General features: G+C 41.1%; 2 pseudogenes; both read left to right on the top strand.

Annotated features, from left to right (window-relative positions):
- Positions 1–9,853: 9,853 nt before the first annotated feature.
- LOC128579757 (ubiquitin-like protein 5) lies at positions 9,854–10,081 on the top strand (annotated as a pseudogene).
- A 102-nt stretch (positions 10,082–10,183) lies between these two features.
- Positions 10,184–10,660, top strand: LOC128579756 (U1 small nuclear ribonucleoprotein C-like; annotated as a pseudogene).
- Positions 10,661–10,938: the final 278 nt, after the last annotated feature.

Below are 10,938 nucleotides of genomic sequence, written 5' to 3'. Positions count from 1 at the left end.
CTAAAGTTAATACAATAATAAAGAACAACCCTTAGTTCCCAGAACATATCATACTTACTTACATCCTTTTATACATTTTTTGCATGAGGCTTTCTATCAAAATGTAACTTTACTGTCAACTATTAGTGAAAAGTCCTTGGAGAATGTTCTTAATTAGTATAGTCAAATGTGAGAGCACTTTTCTTATATTTGCATCACACTCTATTTATCATCATTGAAGCAATTTTGCTCTTAACTGTTTAAGAACAGTAGTATTATTTTGGAGAAATTTCTGTGAGGATTATGAGAAAAGGATAAATTTTGAAAATCTGTAAACATGGGTATTTGGTTATTGATGAGAATGAATGCTTAACTGTATGTCAATTTAAGATATCCTGTTGAGAAGATAGGGTAAATATACACATGTAACAAATTTAACAAATAGTTAGGGAGGAGACAAGATGGCTGACTGAAGCCAGCTTTCCACAGAGGCTCCCATCCAGTAGAGTTAAAGGACAAAATTTCAGCAAGTAACCTGGTGGATTTGAGCTGCACTAAGAGAGAAGGTTGAAGAACGCACGTCAACCCTGCTGAGGAGAGCTGTGACCACAAGGATATAAACAAAAGGTACAAAATCCATCACCAAGTGGACGGGAGTCCCCTCCCCCATGAGAATGCTTTCAGAGTGCCCGATAAACAACCAGGCAGAGTTCAAAGGTCCTCCCACTACACTCCATGGGAGAAACCCTCTAAAAACTGGACATACCTCCCCTATTAGGGTGCCACGGCGTCCTCCTGCCAGGCATAAAACTGTATAAACTGTATATAGTCTCTACCTGGAATTCCTAGCTCCCAGTGCTCCCCTTCATGCACACTGAGGTCTGGAGGCCAGTCCCGGTCAGCGGAGAGGGGACCGCACTGGAGAGGCAGTTCCCTGAAGCACAGTGTGACAGCCTGTATTTTTGGTGACAATACAGCCAGGCATAAAACTGTGTAAAGCTGTGTGTGTTCTCTGCCCACAACCCCAGGCTCACAGCGCTCCCCGCGCTTCCCTCTGCTCTTGCTCCAAGGTCTGGAGGCCTGTCTCCCAGGAGTCCAGACTCTTGGATGATTGCTCGAGGGGTGTACACAGTGCTGGGTTGCATCCAGTTGGTGCAGACTCTGGGGTACGGGAACGGAGAGAGGATGGTTGGCCGGAAGGGAGCTACACTGGAGCAGCAGTTGCCTGAGCCATAAAACAGCAGCCCTCTTTTGCTAGCAATACGGCTCACTACCGAATATTCTGAAGCCACACCCCCTGTCTCCCTGAGCAACCAGAGACTCTGATATAGGATTTGCCTGAGGCAACTCCAACTTGCAAACCAGGGAAACTCCCAGGGTGTGGCTGACCCAAAGGTCCGCTTTACTAAACCTAAGGCGCACCTGGCCCTCAGGGGATTGTCAGCCTATAGACAATACAAGAGCAAAGACAAACTGATTTGGAACTCAATTCAGCTTCTCTTCTGCAGGGGAACCGCAGAGTTGTTCTGTTCTGTTCTGTCAGTAACATTAATCAGGAGAAATTAATGGACCTGAGTGAAAACCCCCCAACCTTCATCAAGCACCTGAGGTTGTCAGGCCTCACCTCCTCCTGCTAGAGAGAGGCAGAGTGCAGCAGCCTGGCAGACTTCCTTGTGATTCAGGCAGGTGCAAACTCCTGGAGTACTGATTCACTACAGGCAACTGGGTCAGCCAACTGCAGGGCTATCAGTGATGGGGTGTGACAGTGGTGCAAGGTGGGGAAGGAGGCATCAACCTTCCCAGACTGATCTATTGGCTGGGTGGCTCCTCTTGACTCCAGGCAGCACTGGAGCAAGCCACACCAGAGTAGTCATCAGACCCTTGTGATCCAGTTCACAGAGACCTCTTAAACTCTCTCACCCAAGACAGGTGCAGACTGAGACAATTGATTTGGACATTTTGAACTGAACCAATCACCTGAGGACAAATCAGGTGGTGCCCTGGGTGCACAGTGGTAGGAAGGTTTGATATTTCTTTTCCAATTGTTTGCTGGTGGGGGGTGGGGTGACTTAATTGCTGATATTTCTCCACAGCTGAGACTTCAATCCAAAGTATCTGTTTCACTAGGGTGGAACAGAAACCAGCTGAAAACAAGACAGAACCATTTAGCCCCAGCACACCAGACAGGGCCCCATTTTCTCAGGCCACAACACTGTACAGGCCCTTGACAAAGCCCCAGGGGAAAAGATCAAAGGGAGTAAAACAACCATGGGGCGGAATCAGTGGAAAAACTCTGGTAACATGAATAACCAGAATAGATCAAACCCCCAAGGAAAGATATGGCAGATGTAATTGAAGATCCTATTCATAAACAACTGGCTGAGATGTCAGAAATCAAATTCAGAATTTGGATTGCAGACAAGATTAACAAAGGGGAATTAGGAATTCGAGGAGAAATTCAAAAGTTGTCTCAAGAATTTAACGAATTTAAAGACAAAGCCACCAAAGACTTAGACACACTGAAGCAAGAATTTGCAGCCCTCAAAGATACGAAAAATACAGTAGAATCCCTCAGCAACAGAATGGAGCAAGCAGAAGAAAGGATTTCTGACATTGAAGATAAAGCCTTTGAACGCTCCCAAACTCTCAAAGAGGAAGAGAAATGGAGAGCAAAATTGGATCATTCTCTCAGAGAGCTCTGGGATAATTCAAAGAAGGCAAATATCCGAATCATTGGAGTTCCAGAAACAGATGAAGTGGCCTCGCTGGGCACAGAGGCCCTTCTGCATGAAATTATGAAAGAGAATTTTCCAGACATGCCTAGAGATTCTGAAATACAGATAGCGGACAGCTTCAGAACCCCAGCACGACTCAACCCCAATAAGACATCACCCAGGCATATCATAATTAACTTCACTAAAGTTAATATGAAGGAGAAAATCCTCAAAGCCGCCAGGAGAAAGAAAACCATTACCTTCAAAGGGAAGAATATTAGAATGACTGCAGATCTCTCTGCTGAAACTTTTCAAGGCAGAAGAGGGTGGTCACTGACTTTTAATCTCCTAAAGCAAAATAACTTTCAACCCTGGATCTTGTATCCAGCTAAACTGAGTTTCATTTATGATGGAGAAATTAAATACTTTAATGACATTCATATGTTGAAGAAATTTGCCATAACCAAACCAGCTCTTCAGGATATTCTCAGACCTATCCTCCATAATGAGCAACCCAATCCTATACCACAAAAGTAAACTCACTCAGAAACTTCGGATCAAACTCCAATTTCCACACTGGTGAAAGGATTAAAAATGCCCACTGGACTTTTGAAAAACTCCATACCCAAAACTTCACCAGACTTATCAATATTCTCCAATAATGTGAACGGCTTAAACTGTCCTCTAAAGAGGCATAGGTTAGCTGACTGGATACAAAAAGTCAGACCAGATATCTGTTGCATACAAGAGTCACATCTTAACTTAAAAGACAAATGCAGATTCAGGGTGAAAGGATGGTCATCCATATTTCAGGCAAATGGTAATCAGAAAAAAGCAAGTGTTGCAATTTTATTTGCAGATACAATAGACTTTAAACCAACAAAAGTAAGAAAGGACAAGAATGGTCACTTCATATTTGTTAAGGGTAATACTCAATATGATGAGATCTCAATTATTAATATCTATGCACCCAACCAGAATGCACCTCAATTTATAAGAGAAACTCTTAACAGACATGAGCAACTTGATTTCCTCCACCTCCATAATAGTCAGAGATTTCAGCACTCCTTTGGCAGTGCTGGATCAATCCTCCAACAAGAAACTGAGCAAAGAAATCTTAGATTTAAACCTAACCATCCAACATTTGGATTTAGCAGACATCTACAGAACATTTCATCCCCCCCAAAAAACGGAATACACATACTTCTCATCAGCCCATGGAACTTACTCCAAATTCGATCACATCTTAGGTCACAAGTCTAACCTCAGCAAATTTAAAGGCATAGAAATTATTCCATGCATCTTCTTGGACCACCATGGAATAAAACTTGAGCTGAGTAACAACAGGAATCTGCATACTCATACAAAAACATGGAAGTTAAATAACCTTATGCTAAATGAAAGCTGGGTCAGAGATGAGATTAAGAAAGAAATCGCCAATTTTTTGGAACAAAACGACAACGAAGACACAAACTATCAGAACCTCTGGGACACCACAAAGGCAGTTCTAAGAGGGAAATTTATAGCACTGCAAGCCTTCCTCAAGAGAACGGAAAGAGAGGAAGTTAACAACTTAATGGGACATCTCAAGCAACTGGAAAAGGAAGAACATTCCAACCCCAAACCCAGTAGAAGAAAAGAAATAACCAAAATTAGAGCAGAATTAAATGAAATTGAAAACAAAAGAATAATACAACAGATCAATGAATCAAAAAGCTGGTTTTTTGAAAAGGTCAATAAAATAGATAAACCTTTGGCCAACCTGATCAGCAAAAAAAGTGTAAAATCTCTAATCTCATCAATCAGAAACAACAAAGATGAAATAACAACAGACTCCTCAGAAATCCAAAAAATCCTTAATGAATATTACAAGAAACTTTATTCTCAGAAATATGAAAATCTGAAGGAAATTGACCGATACTTGGAAACACATCACCTTCCAAGACTTAGCCAGAATCAAGTGGAAATGTTGAACAGGCCCATATCAAGTTCAGAAATAGCATCAACAATACAAAACCTCCCTAAAAAGAAAAGCCCGGGACCAGATGGTTTCATGTCAGAATTCTACCAAACTTTTAAAGAGGAATTAGTACCTATATTACTCAACCTGTTCCAAAATGTAGAAAAAGAAGGAAGACTACCCAACACGTTCTATGAAGCAAACATCACCCTGATACCCAAACCAGGAAAAGACCCAACAAGAAAAGAAAATTATAGACCGATATCACTAATGAATATAGATGCAAAAATATTCAACAAGATCCTAACAAAGAGAATCCAGCAACACATCAAACAAATTATACATCATGACCAAGTCGGTTTTATCCCAGGGTCTCAAGGTTGGTTCAATATACGTAAATCTATAAATGTAATTCAGCACATAAACAAATTAAAAAACAAAGACCATATGATTCTCTCAATCAATGCAGAAAAAGCTTTTGATAATATCCAGCATCCCTTCATGATCAGAACACTTAAGAAAATTGGTATAGAAGGGACATTTCTTAAACTGATAGAGACCATCTACAGCAAACCCACAGCCAATATCATATTGAATGGAGTTAAATTGGAATCATTTCCACTCAGATCAGGAACCAGACAAGGCTGCCCATTGTCTCCATGGCTTTTTAACATTGTAATGGAAGTTTTAGTCACCGCAATTAGGGAGGAAAAGGTGATCAAGGGTATCCATATAGGGTCAGAAGAGATCAAACTTTCACTCTTTGCAGATGATATGATAGTATATCTGGAAAACACTAGGGACTCTACTACAAAACTCTTAGAAGTGATCAAGGAATACAGCAGTGTCTCAGGTTACAAAATCAACATCCATAAATTGGTAGCCTTTATATATACCAACAATAGTCAAGTTGAAAAAATAGTTAAGGACTCTATCCCATTCACAGTAGTGCCAAAGAAGATGAAATATTTGGGAATTTATCTAACAAAGGCCGTGAAAGATCTCTATAAAGAGAACTATGAAACTCTAAGAAAAGAAATAGCTGAAAATATTAACAAATGGAAAAACATACCATGCTCATGGCTGGGAAGAATCAACATTGTTAAAATGTCTATACTACCCAAAGCAATATATAATTTCAATGAAATTCCTATTAAAGCTCCACTGTCATACTTTAAAGATCTTGAAAAAACAATACTTCGTTTTATATGGAATCAGAAAAAAACCTCGAATAGCCATGACATTACTCAGAAATAAAAACAAAGCAGGAGTCCAGAAATAAAAACAAAGCAGGAGACCAGACCAAAGCTACCAGACCTCAGACTATACTACAAATTGATAGTGATCAAAACAGCATGGTATTGGCACAAAAAGAGAGAAGTAGATATCTGGAACAGAATAGAGAACCAAGAGATGAATCCAGCTACTTACCATTATTTAATCTTTGACAAGCCAATTAAAAACATTCAGTGGGGAAAAGATTCCCTATTTAACAAATGGTGCTGGGTGAACTGGCTGGCAACTTGTAGAAGACTGAAACTGGACCCACACCTTTCACCATTAACTAAGATAGACTCTCACTGGATTAAAGATTTAAACTTAAGACATGAAACTATGAAAATACTAGAGGAGAGTGCAGGGAAAACCCTTGAAGAAATCGGTCTGGGCAAGTATTTTATGAGGAGGACCCCCTGGGCAATTGAAGCAGCTTCAAAAATACACTACTGGGACTTGGTCAAATTAAAAAGCTTCTGCCCAGCCAAGAACACAGTAAGTAAAGCAAGCAAACAGTCCTCAGAATGGGGAAGATATTTGCAGGTTATGTCTCCGACAAAGGTTTAATAACCAGAATCCACAGAGAACTCAAATGCATTAGCAAGAATAGAACAAGTGATCCTATCACAGGCTGGGCAAGGGATTTGAAGAGAAACTTCTCTGAAGAAGACAGGCACACGGCCTTCAGACATATGAAAAAATACTCATCATCTTTAATCATCAGAGAAATGCAAATCAAAACTACTTTGAGGTATCATCTAACTCCAGTGAGACTAGCCTATATCACAAAATCCCAAGACCAGAGATGTTGGCACGGATGTGGAGAAAAGGGAACACTTTTGCACTGCTGGTGGGAATGCAAATAAATACATTCCTTTTGGAAAGAGATATGGAGAACACTTAGAGATCTAAAAATAGATCTGCCATTCAATCCTGTAATCCCTCTACTGGGCATATACCCAGAAGACCAAAAATCACATCATAACAAAGATATTTGTACCAGAATGTTTATTGCAGCCCAATTCATAATTGCTAAGTCATGGAACAAGCCCAAGTGCCCATCGATCCACGAATGGATTAATAAATTGTGGTATATGTACACCATGGAATATTATGCAGCCTTAAAGAAAGATGTTGACTTTACCTCTTTCATGTTTACATGGATGGAGCTGGAACATATTCTTCTTAGTAAAGTATCTCAAGAATGGAAGAGAAAGTACCCAGTGTACTCAGCCCTACTATGAGACTAATTTAGGGTTTTCATATGAAAGCTATAACCCAGTTACAACCTAAGAATAGGAGGAAGGGGGAAAGGGAGGGGAGGGAGGGGGGAGGTGGGTAGAGGGAAGGGGATTGTGGGATTACACCAGCGGTGCATCTTACAAGGGTATGTGTGAAACTTGGTAAACGGTCTGTGAAGCTAGTGAATGATGCCCCATGATTATATCAATGTACACAGCTATGATTTAATAAAAAAAAATAAAAAAATATACATATGTAACACAGTCTTGATTCAATTGTTAAACAAATCTAAAGTTGTTAGAAAAATATCATCATTGTCTTGAAACTGGGCTATCAGGTGTGTGCAGTGGTTCATTACCTATGATTCTAGTCCTCTGAGAGGCCGAGGTGGGTGGATTGCCTGAGCTCACAAGTTCGAAACCAGCCTGAGCCAGAGCAAGACCTCATCTCTAAAAATTGCCAGGTGTTGTGGTGGGCACCAGCTACTTGGGAGGCTGAGGCAGGAGTATTGCTTGAGCCTAAGAGACTGATGTTGCTGTGAGCTATGATGCCATGGCACTCTACCAAGGGCAAGAAAGTGAGACTTTATCCAAAAGATAAAAAAAAAAGGAAAGAAAGAAAGAAAGAAAAGAAAAGAAAAAAACTGGGTTATCAAAATGCACAGATTTTCATTCAACCAGTGAACTAATATTTGGGAAAATTCCTTTTAAGTATATTTAGATGTATTAAAATCCAGAGTAAGAGTTTAAATGGATATGGGAGAGGGAAAGGTTAAATTGATAACTAAAATAGATTTTGTTATAAAAAGAAGACATAGATTACTTCATTGAGACCTCCTCATTTTGCTTTACCCTATTTTTCATTCATTTATTTAAATTTTTATAATTTTTTTTGAGACAGTCTCTTTTTGTCACCCTCGGTAGAGTGCTATGGTGTCATAGCTTACACAACCTCCAGCTCTTGGGCTAGGGCAATTCTCTTGCCTCAGCCTCCCGAGTACCTGGGACCACAGGTGCCTGTCACAATGCCTGGCTATTTTTGTTGCAGTTGCCACTGCTGTTTTAGCTGGCTGGGGCTGGGTTCAAACCTGTCACCCTCGGTATATGGGGCTGATGCCCTATCCACTGAACCACAGGCACCACCCTATAATGTTTTATAATTTTTTTTTGTTGTTCTTTTTTTCCTACACGCAAAGTGATACATCATCAGCAAAGAAAATTGTAGAAATAAATACAAGTAGAGAAAGGCATAAGAATATTCTTAATGACTTTAGTCAACACTTGCTATATCAAATGCATCCAATTATTCCCAGTTCTTCTTTCTAGATATCCATTATAAAAGTTATAGACACCTATCTAGCTTCTACTTAAAATCAGGGAAAAAGTCAAACATAGCATTCATTAGAGAAAGATGTAAACATAGCTGCCAAAACCAGGACCATTGCCTTTATCCCAGGGTGTTTTCTGAACATCAGGAGGCTCTAAACAACTTAACACATTTAAATGTTCCACCACTAAAATTGCCTAACCTACCTACACATGAGAATAAGCAGGCATGTGAATGGTCTTTGGCACATTGGCTTTTTCTTGGCTTGGGGCACATTTGTGTTAATGTTCCATTGTCAGGAATCTTTAGAGAGAAGGTTAACCGTGTCATGAACACAAATATTGGTGGTAATAGATAGCACATTGTCAATAGACTGAAGTCGCCATAAAAAGTATTGTGCAAATGAAAACTTCCCGAATGAAGCTTTTGTGTATATTTGAAAAGTACATTCTCACCTAGTTCTCAGAAGTATTACTGAACAGCAGAAGAAACTGCATTCACTCCAAGCAGAAACTGTTGGTGAAAAGCTGGAGCAGTGGCAAATTTTTCTTGTCACTGAGAACAAACACGTACTTCAGTGGCCTGTGGTACATTTGGTTTCCTTGGCTTGGGGGTACCAAGCCCCATTGCCAGACATCTTCATAGAGTTACTTGTGTGAGCCAAACAATTATTGGCTGGAATGGATTGTACATTGGCATCAGACTGCATTCACGATGCAAAGCCAAGTGCAGATCCAACCTCTGGGAATTCAGATTTCCTGGAGGTTTGATAAGCACATTTGTGGCTAGCTCTCAGAAGCCTTACTGAACAGAAGAAGAAACTGCTTTTCACTCCAAGGGTAAGGCTGTAGGCAAAAGCTGCAAACGTGACAAATCACTCTTTTCACTGAGAACAATAATGCACATGCATGGCCTTTGGCATATTGGCTTTCCTTGGCTTGGGGCTCATTTGTGTGAAAGTTCACTTGTCCGGAATCTTCAGAGAGAGAGTTACTTTTGTGTGATCAAAGCAACTATCGGCTGGAATAGAGTGGACATTGACAAAAGACTTCATTCACTCTAAAAAGTAAAGTGCAGATCAAACCTCCAGAAGGGAAGCTTTCTTGGAGGTTTGGAAGGCACATTTGCAGGTAGCTCTCAGAAGCCTTACCTAAGAAAAGAACAGAGAGAGAGAGAGAGAGAGAGAGAGAGAGAGAGAGAGAGAGAGAGAGAGAGAGATAGTACTTGTGTGATAAAAACTCTTAGAAGAGGCTCTGAAAGGCTGAAGTAGAGATTGGACGTGCCTGCCAGTGAGCGCTTGAGGCTGGAGGTTGTGGTGTCTGCAGGTTGGAAGTTTGAGTTTGGAGCTCCAGCCAGGATGATTAAGGTTGTTTGCAACGCCCACCTGAGGAAGAAGGTCAGCGTTAAATGCAACACCGATGACACCATTGGGGACTTTAAGAAGCTGATTGCAGCCTAAACTGGCACCTGTTGGAACAAGATTGTCCTTATGAAGTGGTACATGATTTTTAAGGACCAGGTGTCTCTAGGGGACTATGAAATCCATGATGGGATGAACTTGGAGCTTTATTACCAATAGATCAGACTTCCTTTCCCCAGCTCTACCGTTCTTTCCTCCCACACTGGTATGGAGGCTTCTTTTTAAAAACTCACATTAGAAAGGAGTCGCCAATGGCCAGGACGGAATATGCCCAAGTTTTATTGTGACTTCTGGGATACACATCTCACCCATGACTCTCCATCTGTGAGAAAGATGCACTGCTGTGGGAGGAAGCACAAAGAGAATGTGAGGGAACTATCAGAGATGGATGGAAGAGCAGGCCCAGAGCCTGCCTGACAAAACAACAGCTGCATTTCAACAAGGAAAAATACCTGCTACTCCATTCTCTGCTCCTCCTCCTGCAGGGGCGATGATTCCACCTCCCCCCAATCTTCCAGATACTCCTCATCCTGGTATGATGCCAGCACCCCATGTGTGGGGCCCTCCCATGATGCCGATGATGGGTCCTCCTCCTCCTGGGATGATGCCAGGGGGACCTGCTCCTGGAATGAGGCCACCCATGGGAGGTCACATGCCAATGAGGCCTGGGCCCCCAGTGATGAGACCTCCTGCTGGTCCCATGTTGGTGCCACTCGTCCTGGAATGACTTGACCAGACAGATAAGGGTAGAGGGGAGTTTTCTTTATGTCAGTTTCATATTACTTGTTCTGTTTCACCAGGAGATCGTGGTGCTGTGACTCTGGGTGTTTTCTTAATAGCGTGGTAAGGAAGACTTGTTCCTCCTTCCTATCAAAGGCAGAATAGTTTTGAAGGGAAGAAGTAAACCCCAAAAAGGGGCAGTTTTCATTTGTATTGTGAAATGTGAAAACAAAACTGTTAAGTATTTTAGTTAAAAATAAAATACAATCAAAACTCACTTTAATGTGGAAGTCACTGGAAGT

Source organism: Nycticebus coucang, chromosome 2 (assembly GCF_027406575.1).
Source record: "Nycticebus coucang isolate mNycCou1 chromosome 2, mNycCou1.pri, whole genome shotgun sequence".
NCBI classification, from domain to species: Eukaryota; Metazoa; Chordata; class Mammalia; order Primates; family Lorisidae; genus Nycticebus; species Nycticebus coucang.
The sequence above is the reverse complement of the archived record's forward strand: the minus strand, read 5'-3'. Positions and strand labels throughout refer to the sequence as shown.